We start from the raw sequence: 16,170 nt of genomic DNA, 5'->3' as shown, positions 1-16,170 counted from the left end.
GAGTTGCCATTTAGCCACTCTGCAGATTCTAGGAGCGGACCGTTACCGAACAGGGCCTAAATATCTGAAACCCGACTTTTTCGTTGCAGATTACTCTCTGGCATAGATTGCAGCTGACTGAAGGAGCACCCGGAATCGGACATTGCGACCCCGGCGACCAATGAGTAGATTGACACATTTCCTCTGGCATTGATGCCACGTCGAGTTTCATGAACCGACCTGGAAACAGGCTATTCTAGAAGCTTCTGTTGAATTGCTCTATGGTGTGACCCTGGAGCATCAACCAGTTACTACTGCTGTTTACTCTCCAGTCTGAAGCAAAAGGATGGTTTCACATCTAGTATAAATCAACTATGTTTCTTACAAGGATAGATATCACTATATGAAGTTGCATGTGGGCATTATGATTCCAAATTGACACCCCAAACTGCTAGTGTTATCTTCAATTTTCATATTGGATGAGAGATGAATATCGAGAATGGGACATATTCTCCCTTTTCCATTCATAGATATCTATACTCTTATATGTAGACTTTTGGATTTTTGTGGATTGTGTCAACCATTTGGAAGGACATGTTCACTTTCTGAAACTTGCTTCATCCATGCCCCTTCAATGGGGCTTTAGTGCTCGGTTTCATGTTTTGTCCTACGAACGTCAGAGCTAAGCTGTAAGCTGTTTGAAATATCATCCAAGAAAATAGTGAGCTGTCAGAACTGGATATCATATAAGTTAGGTTGATGGAGATAAGGTGATATTTAAGCATGCAAATGCTCAGGAAGTTGGGTGTCACCATTTACTCTTCCGGTTTACCCTGTCAATATATGTCCTGGAGCAGAAGTGCAGATTTGCATGCCCCTTCCAGTTATTTCTTACTGATGCATTGGGCAGTTTAATTTAGTTCTTGTTTGCTGCAGTATTCATTTGGTAGATTCTTACTCTGGACACTTGTTTTTGTTTCTTAAGTTTTTTTTTGGGCGAATACTTGCCCATTTTTTGTTTCTTAAGTTGCCGTATATAATCTTTAATTAGCATGGTTCTACTGATTTTGTTTTGGTTCTGTAATGTCTATCGCCAAGTGAAGCTACAATTGAGCAATAAATATACTTGGGGGGTTATGTACTGTATCTGTATGTATGTTAAGTGGTGAGGACAGGGAGTATGTCCTACACGCTGTGCAACATTTTTCAGACTGGAAACAACATTTCAGCTTTCACTGTGCTTTTGTTGAGGCTGTGTGGACCTGTTGCAAGTGGGAGGACAGATCTGATGGCTACAACCTACTTACAGGGATGATGAAGTAGTTTCCAGAAGCAATATCACCAGACCAAAAAAAAAAAGAAGACCTGCTCAGTGTTTAATGTAAAATGGCCTTTCCACAAAATTTCAGTAATAGCAGCAACTATGGTCGGGGTGATTAAGTTGCAGTAATACTCTGTAAAGTTGGATTAGGATTGGCCTGACAATGTGAAATGGTACCCTGGAAGTTTCTATATGCTGTTGTTACCATGTGATCTACACTTTTACTTTTTCTTAATCGCAGCCAGTTAATACCCCAGCGCAGTTGCTTGATGACAGATGCATTCGGAGTTTTGCATAGCAAAATTCATCTTTGATGAGCTCCTGAACTCTAGATGGCAAGGTTCATGATCCTGTCCTTGAGGCATTACGCCAAATAAAGGCCTCTATGGCACTGTGTAACACCCTCGATGCGGCTATATCTCCTACGTGTCGAAGCATGACTTAGAGGCATAACCGCATTGAAAGCAATGTCGCAAGTGAGATAATCTTCGCAAACAACCCATGTAATACAATAAAGGGAAAGAATACATAGTTGGCTTACACTCGTCACGTCACACAAATACATAAATAACATTACATTCATCCAATTACACTCAAGGTCCGACTACGGAACCAAAATGAAGAACAACCCCCAAATGCGACAAAGACCCCGATCGCCTCAACTGGGCACCAATACTGATCATTTGGGAAAAACACGTAGTAACGACGAGAGTCTTCATCGAACTCCCACTTGAGCTCGGTCGTATCATCTGGAGCGGTATCATCGGTCCCTGCATCTGGTTTTGGAAGGAATCTGTGAGTCACGGGGACTCAGCAATCTCACACCCTCGCGATCAAGACTATTTAAGCTTATAGGAAGGGTAAATGTATGATGTGGAGCTGTAGCAAGCGACTAGCATATATGGTGGCTAACATACGCAAATGAGAGCGAGAAGAGAAGGCAAAAACACGATCGAACAACTATGATCAAGAAGTGATCCTAGAACAACCTACGTCAAGCATAACTCCAACACCGTGTTCACTTCCCGGACTCCGCCGAGAAGAGACCATCACGGTTACACACGCGGTTGATGCATTTTAATTAAATTAAGTTTCAGGTTTTCTACAACGGGACATTAACAAATTCCCATCTGCCCATAACCGCGGGCATGGCTTTCGAAAGTTCAAATCCCTGCAGGGCTGTCCCAACTTAGCCCATCACAAGCTCTCACGGTCAACGAAGGATATTCCTTCTCCCAAGACAATCCGATCAGACTCGGCATCCCGGTTACAAGACATCCTCGACAATGGTAAAACAAGACCAGCAAAGCCATCCGAATGTGCCGACAAATCCCAATAGGAGCTGCACATATCTCGTTTTTAGGGCACACCGGATTGTCCAAACTTCCGGTAGGCCAACTCAGAGTTGCCCCTGGTGGCCACCGGCGGCTGACAGGTTGGACCAACACTCAGAGGAGCACTGGCCCGGGGGGTGTGTGTGTTAAAATAAAGATGACCCTCGGGAGCGCGACTCCCAAGGGAAAAGTAGGTGGTGGTGAGGCAAATGGTAAAACCAAGGTTGGGCCTTGCTGGAGGAGTTTTATTCAAAGTGAAATGTCAAGGGGTTCCCATTATAACCCAACCGTGTAAGGAACACAAAATCCGGGAACATAACACCTATATGACGGAAACTAGGGCGGCAAGAGTGGAACAAAACACCAGGTATAAGGCCGAGCCTTCCACCCTTTACCAAGTATATAGATGCATTAATATAAATAAGAGATATTGTGATATTCCAACAAAATATGCATGTTCCAATAAGGAACAAACTCCAATCTTCACCTGCAACTAACAACGCTATAAGAGGGGCTTGAGCAAAGCGGTAACATAGCCAAACAATGGTTTGCTAGGACAAGGTGGGTTAGAGGCTTGGCATCACAATATGGGAGGCATGATATAGCAAGTGGTAGGTATCGCAACATAGGCATAGCAAAAGAGCGAGCAACTAGCAAGCAAAGACAGAAGTGATTTCGAGGGTATGGTCATCTTGCCTGAAATCCTGCAAGGAAGAAGAATGAGTCCATGAAGAAGACAAACAGACGTAGTCGAACGGGTCCTCACAAACGCGACATTATCGGAACCAACCCGAAGAAGCAACACCGGAAAAAAACACACAACATAGTAAACAACCAACATATGAACATGGCATGATATGCGGGATGCGATATGTGATGCATATGCATGATTTGGAAAGGAATGATTGAACCTGGCCTCAACTTGGAAATCCAAGAGTTCCACTGGAAAGAGGGGATGATTTTGGTTGAAATCGATATAAAGATCACCGAAATCGGATGCACGGTTTGGAAATGGCAAGTAAAACAAATATGGCACTGGTCTGCGATTAACATCAAGTAACCTTCTAAATGCATCAAGAGCAACGTGCTACAACATTCCAACATGACAACAAAATACATGGCAGGGATCCACTCAAGATGCTTGACAAAATATGAACACTGAGCTACGGCTAATTCACTCAATAGCAGGTTCAAACAAGTATGGCAAAAGTGCAAAAGATAACAGGTTACAGACTTAGTGAAATTAACAACAAGTCAGGAATTTATCATCAGGAAGCAATGTTTAGAGCATGATAACTACATGCTACAGGAACATATCATGGCAAAGCAAGGAATGGCATGAAGCTACTCAACGCATAAAACAAAAGTCCCTTAGTGACCATGAGCCAAAAGGGATCAGAAACTACAATTGCAAGCATGTGAACATAGCAAAAACATAAATAGATTCAGACTTTGTGAAAACTGGAGCATGGCAAAACAGATAACGAGTAGGCATGTTTACGAGCTCGATGCACTCACTATGAGGCATTGCATAATAATCTAAGCATACACTCAACACATAGACATGGCATAGAAGTTAGACATGGTAAGAACAACAACATAGCATGCACAAATCAACTACAACAACCTCGGAAAATTGCTAAACATGTTAACAATCTGCCAGGAACATTTTATAGCAAAAGTAGACCTCGATTGACTCAAGCTAGGGTGCTCCATAATTGCAAACAAAGACATGGATGGATAGAGCACCACCATATCTACAAAACATCCTTACTGATCATGCTCAAAAGAGGCACGGATCACTAGGAAACAACATGAACATATGGCATAAAAATAATGACAGGGCAAGGACTTGGTGAAATTCTAAGTCCCTGAAATCAGCATCATTGAGTAATCTACTTTGCATGCTTATGCTAGTCACCACAAAGATCACAAAAAAATATGGCATACACCCCTGTAAAGATGGCATGACATTCTTCAAAACACATGTAGAGCTCAGGATCATAGCATGCACACATTAATCATGGAAAAAATGACAAAAGTGCATTTGCTGAAACAGATCTAAAACTATCCTCACATAGCCCTCTTCCAACAGCATTTAAGGCATCAAGATGATCTCAAATGAAAATGATGAAATGATCTCCTCGCCGAGGCGAACATTTTGATATGCTACATGCATGAATCGGAGCAACAGTTGCAGTGTTATGACATGCCAAAATATGCACAAAACATTAGGGTTAGGAGTGGAAAGTCAACCGAGGTTGGATCCAGATCCAGATCGGATCGGGCACGGAAGTCGATGACCGCCGAACGAAGAACTCGCCGGAGTTTAGCTCGAAGTCGCCGGAGGAGGGCCGGATCCGGTGGCCGGAGAGGGTGCCGGCGACGAGGAGGGCCGGGCACGGCTGCAAGGCGCGGCGAGGCACCGGCGATGGGCGGCGGGTGCAGCGTGCCGCGGTGGACGTCGGCGGCCGGCAAGCTCCGGCCAATGGGAGTGGGGCGGCGCGGTGGGGGAGCAGGCGGCGCGCGGGGGAGCGAGCGCTCGGCCGCACGGTGCGAGGCGCAACCTCGGGCGGCGGTGCGGCTTCGGGCTCGCGCAGGCCCCGGATGGGCTCCGCGGGCCGCAGCGGCAGTGGGAGGAGAGAGAGGGCTGCGGTGGTGAGGTGGCAGCGCGTGGTTGGCTGTGGAGGGGGGCGCGGACATGTCCGGTGGGGGAGAATTTGTCTGGTGGCATGAGGTAGGAGGAACTAGGGTTTGTACCGCGAAAATTTCGGGGGAGGTCACATATTTATAGGTAGAGGGAGCTAGGAGAGTCCAAATGAGGTGCGGTTTTTGGCCACGCGATCGTGATCGAACGACCTAGATGATGGAGGGGGTTTAGGTGGGTTTTTGGGCCACTTTGGAGAGGTGTTGTGCTGCAACACACACGAGGCCTTATCGATCCCTCGGTTAACTGTTGGAGTATCAAACGAAGTCAAATGGCACGAAACTTGACAGACGGTCTACCGGTAGTAAACCAAGGCCGCATGGAAGTCTCAGACCAATCTGAAAATGTTTAACACCCGCACACGAAATGTCGGGGATATACCCCGTGGCGTAAACCGGCTGGAAGTATAACCCGACCGGACTGGACGACTCACTGGTAACCCGCCCGGAGCTTGGCGGTTCACGGGCTACCGGTCTTGGCGGTTCATTAGTAACCCGGCGGGCGGGTCAGATGGATGACGAGGCCCATGGCCCAGAAGGCCGGTTCATGTTTAATGGTGGGCCGGTTTAGGAGGAAAGGCATGAGGAATATTTATCTTACAAGGAGTTAAGACCAGGACTTGTATCCGGTTTGTATTAAAGATAGACTAGTCCTAATCCTAATAGGACTCCACATGTAACCCGCCCCTCTAACTTATATAAGGAGGGGCAGGGCTCCCCAAAGAGGGACAAGCTACAAGCAAGAAGAAACAATCTTAGGGCTAGACACAAAGAGGAGAGCCGGTTTACGGCGACTCCCTCGTGATGATAATGAGACCTAACCTCAAACAACATGTAGGGTTGTTACCGGATGATATTTCCCGGGGCCCGAAGCTGTCTAAATCCCTGTCTTGTGTTGCGTCTCTCGTTCCGATCAACCCCTCTCAAGCTACCGCATAGATGCGCTGGCCTCGCGACTAAGTCCTGACACTAAGAACATCTGCCGTGACAAAACTAAGACAGTTGGCGCCCACCGTGGGACTGGCACACGGTGGTGATGAGTTCTTGAAGGGATTTCTTCTAGGGATCGAGAAGCTCGCAATTTTTCTGGTGAAGAAGAGCCAATTTGAAAAAATCGACATCAGAGGTTAGGATTACATGGCGCGGCACGACATGTGCTTGTGATCCGACGATCCGAAGCCAGATCAGTTTTTGGACGGATCAGTTTTTGGAGCACGTTCTTGAGGCGAAGGAGTTTTTTCACTGGAGATCATATCCGTACATACGACTACGACTTGTGGTCTAATCGGAAGCAGCAGTACCAATCCATCAAAACCTGCCGATTTGTGCGTACGGCGACGTGTACATATGAGGAAAAGCTGCGGTTGCTCCACGCATCAAGAAACAGGAAGCGACATGTTAAAAAAAAGGGAGGAGTAGCTACGACCTGGAGAAGGACCGGAACAGGATTGGTCAAACCTCCACAATTCAGAGGAGGACTCGGCCATGGCTCGCGAGCGCCTCTGCCGCCTCTGGCCACGGACTGGCCCGGTGCCCCGCCTTGTCGGCCTCCCACGCTGGCGTCTCCCCTGCCCTTTGCCTTCGCGCCTCCACTACTACTACGGCCATGGCCTGTTTTGAGTCGCCGCCCACTACTACCTCTAAAGCGACGGCCGCGCCTCCGACCTACTTTGCTGCAGCAGCCGCCGCCACAAACCGCCCGCGCCGGGCCGGGTTCACCTTCACCTTGAGCCGTTGCACGCACCTGCCGTCGAGCCGATGCTTCTGCCGGGTCCGAGTCACTGTTTTGTCCTCCGCCTCTGTCGCTAGCGCTTCCGAGACGCCTCTGCTCGTTTTCGTTCCGGATGCCTGGCGCGCCAAGTCGCCTACGAGCCCGACCTCGCGTCGCCTCTGCATTCCGGTCCATTGGCGCATATAACCCGTACAGGGCTTGGACAGAGAACAAGATAGGCGTGATTTCACTTGTGAGGATTCAGTTTCATCAGGTTACACTAGTCTGTATTTCAAATCAACCATATACTGATCACGGTGTAAGAGCTGAAGGCAACATGGCGTTGTTTTAGTCAAAAACATTCAAGGCAATGCTGTAGTTGAAATCCAGAAGAATGTCATTGCTGAAAGGAGTCAAAGCCCTATTTCATAGTTAAAAGGAATTGATGCCATTACTAATCAAAATTGGCTGATGATTTAAGAGGCAAGATCAACTGATGTGCTACCGCTACTACCTCACCTTACGTGAGACCCGCCCACGCTAACACAACCAGCGCCAGGCCTGAAGCCGTCCACTGCTCCAAGTCGCCGAAGTCATGGGCTGGCCGCGTTTCCGCTGTCGCTCTGCGCCTTTGCGCGTCCTCACCGGCTCTCAAGCTGCGGCTGTGCCCGAGATGTCGCAGACGCGACCCGCCGCCGGCTACACCTGCTGACCTCACCACGGCGGTTCACTGCTACGCCTGCCGGCTTGCCTGCCTCTTCTACCGCGCTTCGCTCCCATTAGCGTTAAACCGCTCCTAAAGCTAGGAACTGGTGTTAAAGAAAAGGAGCTAGGCAACATCTGCAAACCATTGATCATTAGAGTATTATATATACACCTGATGGGCTATACTATTGTCAGTTTATTGGCGGATATTACATATAGATCATCTACCATACGAACAAATCAGGTGCTATTTTTCTAAACTTTTACTGGTATAATTAAGTATCATTCAAAGTTTTTTTCACGGTATGCTATGCTATACACAGGTCAATTGACTCATGGCCAAGGTATGATCCGGTCGTCGTGCGCCGGCGTCGGAGGCGACGTATACATCTGCACCGCCTGTGCCGGGTGCTTAAAGACCTGGAGAATAACCCAGAGGTTTTCTGCTTGAACCGCCGGGACCATATTGAGTTGCCGACCAGTCTAAATCGCCTTTGTCGCGATGAACGGGTCATCCGTTCGAACAAAAAACATGAGGTGATGTCCGTCCGGTTTGTTTTCATAGCACATATTAATTTTTGTGTGAACAATTACTTTGGCATGTGATATTTTTTGACGCAGGACAACTGTTCATTACAAATGAGGCGTTATATTACGGGCACGGAGCACGCGCTAGCAACGTTCTGCACTGGCGTTTCGTCCGTGTCATACCACCCATTGAATGAATGTGAGCAAATCGCCGTCCCTATGGCCCGGTTTACATCAGCTTGCCGGGACCGCACCCGCGATTAACTCGCCCGACTGTGCCGGTTTACGACACCGGTGCCGATTTTCCCCGTCCGCACCGGTTTACAATGCCGTGGCCGACTCATTTTGTCTGAACCGCCTCTGATGCTGCGGTCGTCTTTGTCGTCCGTCTCTTGCGGCCTGGTCTACATCAACATACTGGGTCGCACCTGTCTGCATGAGCTGTTTGTTGAATATAAAGCCAGTCACTGCTTGGGTAGCCCGGTTTCCTTTCAACAAATTGGAGGCAAATTATCATATACTATTGACCGCCGTCTGCACTGGATGGCTCAATGGGCAGGCGCACAAGTCGCCGCCACTACAGTTTGGTTAAACTTCAAATCGCCAGTTGGAAGGAACCATTGGCCGAGTTGTTGACACGGCTTATACAGATCATTTATAACCCGCCACAGTCACCTCAACCTTCTGTGGATTTAGGTTGTGCTATCAACGCCAATGTAGGGTTGTTACCGGATGATGTTTCCCGGGCCCCGAAGCTGTCTAAATCCCTGTCTTGTGTTGCGTCTCTCGTCCGATCAACCCCTGTCAAGCTACCGCATAGATGCGCTGGCCTCGCGACTAAGTCCTGACACTAAGGACATCTGCCGTGACAAAACCACGACACGAAAAGAGGTAGAAAGGGACACCGGGTGACATAGGAGCGCCGGATTGCAAAACGGACAACGGGGAAAATGCTCGGATGCATGAGACGAACATGTATGCAAATGAAATGCACATGATGACATGATATGAGATGCATGATACGCAAGCAGATGACAAGGCAACAACAGCGAATAACTGGAGGACACGTGGCACATCGGTCTTGGGGCGCTACAACACTCCACCACTACGAGAGGATCTCGTCCCGAGATCTAGAATGGCACCGGAGGGAAAAACGAAAGAGAAAGAGAAGAGGTAAAACTAAGTTGCTTCTCTGACAAACGAGTGAAACCAAAGAACCTTTAGATGTTGAACAAATTGAATGGAAGAAAACAACGAAGATGCACAAAGTTGAAAACACTCCGTTAGAAAAGTGGAACAAGGATCATTACTAGGACCCTGTAGGTTGAAAAACATGAGAAAAGGGTTGCAATGGACAAGAAGTACATCCAAACACTCCGGTAGAAACGAGATGTACAAGGAACGATAAGGATCAATCACTATGACACTCCGGTTAAAACAAGATAGAGAAGGAATAAGACTGATATAATTTGGGCAGCACTCCGACTGAAAAGGAAGGAATAGAATATGATCTTGGCAAAACAAGATGATGGGTCGAAGATAGCAACATCACAATGCCTCCGGATGAAGGAATAAAAGGTAGATCGTCGGAACAAAAGAACGAAGAATAAAACACCATCTTCTAACTCAAATGAGCTTGAAAAGCATCTGTAGGATCGAAAGTATGTCTAGAGGGGGGGGGGGTGGTGATTAGACTACTTGAACAAATAAAAATCTAGCCTTTTTCCAATTTTAGTTCTTGGCAGATTTTAGCTATCTTAGCACAAGTCAAGCAATCTCCACACAATTCAAGCAAGCATGCAAAAGAGTATATGAGCAGCGGAAAGTAAAGCATGCAACTTGCAAGAATGTAAAGGGAAGGGTTTGGAGGATTCAAACGCAATTGGAGACATGAATGTTTTTGTCGTGGTTCCGATAGGTGGTGCTATCGTACATCCACGTTGATGGAGACTTCAACCCACGGAGGGTAACAGTTGCGCGAGTCCACGGAGGGCTCCACCCACGAAGGGTCCACGAAGAAGCAACCTTGTCTATTCCATCACGGCCGTCGCCCACGAAGGACTTGCCTCACTAGCGGTAGATCTTCACGAAGTAGGCGATCTCCTTGCCCTTACAAACTCCTTGGTTCAACTCCACAATCTTGTCGGAGGCTCCCAAGTGACACCTAGCAAATCTAGGAGACACCACTCTCCAAGAAGTAACAAATGGTGTGTTGATGATGAACTCCTTGCTCTTGTGCTTCAAATGATACTCTCCCCAACACTGAACTCTCTCTCATAGGATTTGGATTTGGTGGAAAGAAGATTTGAGTGGAAAGCAACTTAGGGAAGGCTAGAGATCAAGATTCATATGGTTGGAATGGAATATCTTGACCTCAACACAAGTGTAGGTGGTTCTCTCTCAGAAAATGTGTATTGGAAGTGTAGGTATGTTCTGATGGCTCTCTCTATGAATGAAGAGTGGGTGGAGAGGTACATATAGCCTCCACACGAAATCTAACCGTTACACACAATTTGCCAAACTCGGTGGGACCGAATGGTTAAACTCGGTCGGACCGATTCAGCAAACCTAGTGACCGTTAGGATTTTTGGTGGGACTGAGATGCAAATCGGTAGGACCGATATGGTTAGGGTTAGGGCATAACGTAATCTCGGTGTGACCGATTACACAAACTCGGTGGGACCGATTTTGGTAATAAGCTAACCAGAGAGTTGGTCAGGTAAACTCGGTGGGACCGATTCGCTCATCTCGGTGAGACCGAAGTGTTACAAAAGGGAAACGGAGAGTTTACATTGCAATCTCGGTGGGACCGATCGCTCATCTCGGTAAGACCGAAACGTTATGAAGGGAAACAGAGAGATTACAATCCCATCTCGGTGAGACCGAGATCCCTATCGGTGAGACCGATTTGCCTAGGGTTTGTGGCAGTGGCTATGGCATTAGAAACTCGGCGGCGCCGGATAGAAAGAATCGGTGGGGCCGAGTTTGACTTTTGGTTTAGGTCATATGTGGATGTCTGAAGGTAGTTGAGGATTTTGGAGCATATCACTAAGCACTTTGAGCAAGCAAGCCATTAAGCAACACCTCATCTCTCCTTGATAGTATTGGCTTTTCCTATAGACTCAATGTGATCTTGGATCACTAAAATATAAAATGTAGAGTCTTGAGCTTCAAGCTTGAGCCAAAATTTTTGTCCTTAGAATTTTGAGGGATCCACTTTTCTCATCCATGCCATGCCATTCATTGAGCTTTTCCTGAAATATTAATCTTGGAATAATGTTAGCTCAATGAGCTATATGTTGTTAGGAATTACCAAAACCACCCAGGGATAGTTGCACTTTCAGCATCTTGAAGAGAAAGGTCGAACGGAATTGTTGAAAAAAACAACGAAAGAATAAACTTGAAATGGGATTAAAGAATACATCTTCAGTTATGAGGTGACAACCTGCCACGCACGGGAAAAAGAATTGGATTGATATGAACAAGGAGACGAGAAAATATTTCACCGGGAGGGTAGATGGATAACTTGGATAATATATTATCACCATTAATAGCATTAATCCTTAGGGAAAGCTTTAGGTGAAATATAACCCCAGATAACTCCAATGACGAGATTGATGGATTTAAAATACCTCATTCTTAACAACATGTGAATCATGAAACATGAACTCAAATTATCAAGAATGACATAAAAGCACCTCCAATGATACTGTAGAAAGAAATGCACTCCAGATTGCAAGATGAAGAATGCTTGAGCTCCTTTGAAAAGAAATCTCAATGGACACTTCGAGAATGAATTAACTCCTTGATGAACCATCATGTAGAACCTTCACGAAGAACTCCGTTAAACAAAAGAATGATCAAACGGAAGGAAAGAGAAGTTGAAAACATAAAGTGAAACCTTGTAATGATTTAGATGGATCTCCGTGATGATGAGAGCTTGGAACTCCGGGAAAAGAAAAGATAAAGCATCTCGAACTGAGAATGTGATATGATGAACCACTCCGGAAAAAAGAAATTGAATAAACTCGATGAAACAAGAATAAGAATTACATTATGCTTATCCTTCACCAATTCAAATTGATGACAAGCAATGGATTTGGCATACTACTTATTCTCGTAGAAATGATTAAGATAGATACATCATCAACTTGGGAAGGTCTTCAATGAACCGTCGGTAGTATTGGAACAACGAATGAATTGATATGATAACAACGGAAGAGAATCCTGGAAGAACCACCGTAAGAATTGAAAATGAACGCAGTACTTGAGACAATCTAGATACAAGAGAACGAAGGGATCATGACTGATTAGAGGATATTTGAATGATGCACCGGTAACATTGGAGAATGATAACTGAAAGCTGAGAATGAATAAAACTGAATTGATGGACTCCGAATAATCAAACTGAGAAGATTCTTGAATTGCTTCGAATGGGTGAAAAGAATTCTGACAATCGAAAACAATCATGAGAGGATGGCCTCGAACTAGAACCACGAATCTCTGAGAGAACGGATAAGATATGGAGGTAAAACTCTTCTTCGGTCTTCAAATGTTGAGAAAGACGATGAGAAAGACCACCATGAATTATTGAGGCACTCCGGAATATAGAAGAATACAAAAGTTGAATCAATAATGAATTTGAAAGATCTTGGAGAAAGACATTTGACTGATGATAGCACATACTTACGTCAAACTTTGAAATGAATTTGAGAATAACTCCGGAAAATAAGAAGAGTCAGGTAAGATCCTGGGAAAAGACCTGTGGGTTAGGGCCCACTCAAAAGAAACACCGTTGAACGATTGCTTGAAAAGAGAGATTGCACCAGTTGAATTAAAAGGCTCTAATGAGATAACAACCTCGAAAGAGTTTGAACGAAAGCAGAGTGGAAACACGAATCTTCGAGATATCTTGAGCACTCCGGAACAATTGAATAGCAAGCGGGGAATGATTAAGAGGTGCACCGGCATTAGAAAAGCATTGGGCAAAAAGAAAAGACTATGCTCAATACCAAAGCTTGAATTGAATCCACCGGAGAAGGAAAAGAATTAAGAATGATGACCTTAAGGCTCCGTTAAAATCTTCATGAGAATCACCGGATAAGAACATTGACGTTAAAGGAATGGAGAGGCTTCACATGAATAAGATGGATACTTGAATAAGAAATCTTAGTCCTTGAAGAAAAGGGTGGGTGGGTGGGAAAACAAAGGCAACTTGGGAAGGATGAAACAGACACTGTTGAGAGAGCTTAGAGTAGATCTTGCTGATGTTGAAATGATCGGATCCACTTGAAGAGAAAACACGCCGGTTGGAAAAAGAATTGACATGACTATCTCGATGATGAAGAAGGGTTAGTATTCACAAAGGAGTATGAGGACACCGCTTAGGAAAGGTCTGGAATCAACACTTGACATTGAAGCAACTCAAATACCATAACTCAAAACAAAACAAAGGATTGGCTTGCAGAATAAGCCAGAACAAACATATGATAGAGATTTCATCCGAAATTTTTGTGGTGGGGCCTACGGGCTCGATCGTACAACACCATCATGTACAAGGCATTGCACATGACATACGAAGCGTCCCTGAGTCGGCATAGCCAAGGACTCTTTAAGACACAATGAGACCACTGTAAAACCAACAGTGGATAGGCGGACCACTAGACGTCGAACCCCAATTTCATATCATACATCTGTCGGAAAGATATCCTACGAGCTACTTGAATTCCCACTTATAAACTCCCAAAACTTTCCGGTTATGCAATCAGGTGTTGGGGATACAGGGGAAGCATAATATCTCAGCCAAAACTAGCAAATCATACATCCAGTTGTATCCATCCTTCAACACATAACCAAGAAACCTTCGGAAATCGTTTACCTCAACCTTTGAAAAGCATCCGTTATACGAGTTATGGCAATACTCCCGAACTCCCGCCCCAGTACTGGGTGGCATCGAGGTTATCTCACCAACAACTGCATAAAAGAGATTTTCGATGTCGGCGAAAAAAACTCAGGTATTCTAAAATTGCAACGATAAAATTGTGACAACAACACCTCGGAGCTCAACTCCCCGGGACACTGCCACAACCCCTAAATGTCAGGAGGCACCAAGAACAATGTTCTCGTCACAAAACCATCGGAACGGTTCCAAGATACCCGCGTGATCCTAAAAAAAATTTAGTGAAAATTTGAGAAGAGAAGAGTCAAAACTCTACGTCAGGATGTCTCACCAGAGCGACGAAGGGACTGAGGAGTAAAAAGAAATCCTACTCTCCGATATATATAATCCTAAATGACTCAAAACATTTTTCTAGACTCAACAACGCCATCGATTCGATCAAGCTGGGGGGTTCCTAAGGTCCGGAAAGGCTCTGATTACCAACTTGTAACGCCCTCGATGCGGCTATATCTCCCACATGTAGAAGCACGACTTAGAGGCATAACTGCATTGAAATCAATGTCACAAGTGAGGTAATCTTCGCAAACAACCCATGTAATACAATAAAGGGAAAGGATACATAGTTGGCTTACACTCGCCACGTCACACAAATACATAAATAACATTACATTCATCCAATTACACTCAAGGTCCGACTACGGAACCAAAATGAAGAACAACCCCCAAATGCGACAAAGACCCCGATCGCCCCAACTGGGCACCACTGCTGATCATCTGGGAAAGACACGTAGTAACGGCGAGAGTCTTCATCGAACTCCCACTTGAGCTCGGTCATATCATCTGGAGCGGTATCATCGGTCCCTGCATCTGGTTTTGGAAGGAATCTGTGAGTCACGGGGACTCAGCAATCTCACACCCTCGCGATCAAGACTATTTAAGCTTATAGGAAGGGTAAAGGTATGATGTGGAGCTGTAGCAAGCGACTAGCATATATGGTGGTTAACATACGCAAATGAGAGCGAGAAGAGAAGGCAAAAGCACGGTCGAACAACTATGATCAAGAAGTGATCCTAGAACAACCTACGTCAATCATAACTCCAACACCGTGTTCACTTCCCGGACTCCACCGAGAAGAGACCATCATGGTTACACACGCGGTTGATGCATTTTAATTAAATTAAGTTTCAGGTTTTCTACAACGGGACATTAACAAATTCCCATCTGCCCATAACCGCGGGCACGGCTTTCGAAATTTCAAATCCCTGCAGGGGTGTCCCAACTTAGCCCATCACAAGCTCTCACAGTCAACGAAGGATATTCCTTCTCCCAAGACAATCCGATCAGACTCGGCATCCCGGTTACAAGACATCCTCGACAATGGTAAAACAAGATCAGCAAAGCCACCCGAATGTGCCGACAAATCCCAATAAGAGCTGCACATATCTCGTTCTTAGGGCACACCGGATTGTCCAAACTTCCGATAGGCCAACCCAGAGTTGCCCCTGGTGGCCACCGGCGGCTGACAGGTTGGACCAACACTCAAAGGAGCACTGGCCCGGGGGGGTTAAAATAAAGATGACCCTCGGGAGCGCGACTCCCAAGGGAAAAGTAGGTGGTGGTGAGGCAAATGGTAAAACCAAGGTTGGGCCTTGCTGGAGGAGTTTTATTCAAAGCGAACTGTCAAGGGGTTCCCATTATAACCCAACCGTGTAAGGAACGCAAAATCCAAGAACATAACACCGATATGATGGAAACTAGGGCGGCAAGAGTGGAACAAAACACCAGGCATAAGGCCGAGCCTTCCACCCTTTACCAAGTATATAGATGCATTAATATAAATAAGAGATATTGTGATATCCCAACCAAATATCCATGTTCCAACAAGGAACAAACTCCAATCTTCACCTGCAACTAATAACGCTATAAGAGGGGCTTGAGCAAAGCGGTAACATAGCCAAACAACGGTTTGCTAGGACAAGGTGGGTTC

This window comes from Triticum aestivum, chromosome 3A (assembly GCF_018294505.1).
Source record: "Triticum aestivum cultivar Chinese Spring chromosome 3A, IWGSC CS RefSeq v2.1, whole genome shotgun sequence".
Lineage (NCBI taxonomy): Eukaryota > Viridiplantae > Streptophyta > Magnoliopsida > Poales > Poaceae > Triticum > Triticum aestivum.
The sequence above is the reverse complement of the archived record's forward strand: the minus strand, read 5'-3'. Positions refer to the sequence as shown.